Here is a 2500-nt window from a genome sequence, read left to right on the forward strand (position 1 = left end):
TATGGTGATTTATGAACCAAAACAACCCACAAGACAATAATTGTCAGTTTAAATAGTTTACTAACTAAGTTTGATCAGGAAAAAAATATTCATAATCTATTGTTTTACCACTAAAACTCAACAAAATGTTAGATCAAAACTTTGATTCATGCTAGAAATTGATTCTGCCATTTTTATGGTAAATGAATGCATTATCCATATACATTACATATGGGAGAAGAAGTTATTACCCTTCATTAATGAAGTCTGCACTGAAAAGTTAGATATAACCAAAGTACTCTGGGTGTTGACTTCTCCTTACCATTATGAGCTGTAAGAAATGACATAAGAAAAATATGTTCTTAATTTGATTCGAAAAATAGTAATTTTCACTTACATTATTCCCCAGTTTTGTAAAGTAATGCGTGAAATAAGATGAGCCAAAAACAACCGGATATTCAAACTGACAAAGTATGATTAGGATAGAAAATTGAAATATTAATGACAATTTTCAATAAGGTAAAAAAATTTATTTAGTATGAAATGTTCCTAAACATACATTTTATAATTGTAAAAATTGGGTTTTACCTTTCTTCATGAATGCAGTCAACACTTGCAGGGTAAATGTGGCGTGGGCACACAAGCTGTTGACAACTGTTGCGCCTGTGGCAGGATTTTCGGTCCTTGTCCCTGAAGCACATTCCACATTGTACCCTAGGTACAGTATGACAGCACCAGGGAGTTTTGGATCAGCTACAGAACCAGGTGTTGGGATGTTGAAAATGCTACTTATAACATATGTAAGTTTTCTGGAGAGCTTGGGATTGTTGAGCCCCTGCAGGCCCTAGGGGCAGATTAGTGTTACTGCTAATTCCTGCAAGTATTAGCAGTGTATAACTGAATCACAAAAGTTTGGAACGTGATAAATGCATAAATAAAGGTATAAGCCACGAAAGAAAGTGAAACACTGCAGTAGCTGCAAGATCTTTCAACTCAACGTCCTTTACTTAGCAGACTCACTGACATACGTGAGAAACTAGGAGGACAAGGAAGGGTCGTATAGGTGACAGATAGGGATTATAAGGAAATAAGTACGTAAAATCCAACACACCTGGAGAATTAGTAACTTTCTCAAACGAACATAAACATGGGTACAATTTAAGAAAAATTCAAGGAATTAGAAAAAAATAAGGATCTCTTTCAATCACTCTATCCCAGCCGATTGGAAGACTCGCAGCGACGAGAAATTTACGAAAAACTGCGTTGGACTACAGATGCCATGAAAAGGAAACTCGACAGAAAACTGAAAGTTCTTATTGATAGCAGTGATTGGACTAATTGTGAACGTCATGATTGTGTTGCAAACCTATTAAGTAAACAATAAGTGAAAATGTTGTGAGTGCGCTTGGGTATGGTTTATCTTTCTTTATAGCGAATCGACCTTCTGCTTTAATGATTGCGTCATCCCTAAGTAAATTTGAAAAATATTGTGATCTTTCTCAAAATCAAGTTGACATAATTAAAGGTATTGATTATGGAGCTGGCAATGTTAATCATGAATGTAACTTCCCTGCTCGCTATAAGAAAAGTTTGACCATCTTGAAAAGGACAATACTCTCCACATCACAAAAGCTGATAAGTCAAATAGTACAGTAATTTTAGATAAAGTTGACTACATATCACATATGCAAGCCATACTGGATGATGATGTGACTTACAAAAAACTCACAAAAAATCCCCTTGATCAAGTCATAAAAAACTTTAATAGCACAGTGAAAAAAATCTTTAAAGATAAAACAGAACTACTAGGCAAATTATCAGTCAAATTTTCATCGCAACCTTACTTGTACGGATTAGTCAAAACGCACAAATAAGATAATCCTATGCGGCCTATTATCAGTAATCTTGGCTCAATTTCATATAAACTTTCTAAATATATCACTGTGCTCTTGTCCCCGTTACTTGGAACTATCTCAGAATCTCTTGCATATAATTCTCTAGATTTAGTTGATAAATTAAACCAAATTACGTTTTGCCCCATTGATAGATTCGTTAGTTTTGATGTATTTTCTCTTTTTACTAAAGTCCCTGAAGGCTCTATTTTAGAGTATCTTAGTAATAAACTAACTCAGCATGAATTACCTCTACCTGTGATTGTAAGTTTATATTCAATGGTGAATTTTATCAACAAATATTTGGTATGGCAATGGGCAACGCTTCATCACCACTCCTCTCAAACATGTACGTGGAATTCTTTGAAAAACCCTATTTACCAAGTATCATTTATATTTCTTTAAAGTGGTATAGATATGTTGATGATATTTTAGCTGTTTTGCCTGCTGGTATTGATGCAAATGATTTACTCTCTAAATTAAATAACCAAGTTCCATCGATTAAGTTTACCATAGAATTGGAAAAAGACAATTGCTTCCCTTTCTTAGATGTTTTGATACATAGAAAACCATTTCAATGTAAATTCAGTATTTATAGCAAACCAACCAACAACCTAACTTATGTTAAT

Source organism: Macrobrachium nipponense, chromosome 36 (assembly GCF_015104395.2).
Source record: "Macrobrachium nipponense isolate FS-2020 chromosome 36, ASM1510439v2, whole genome shotgun sequence".
NCBI lineage: Eukaryota > Metazoa > Arthropoda > Malacostraca > Decapoda > Palaemonidae > Macrobrachium > Macrobrachium nipponense.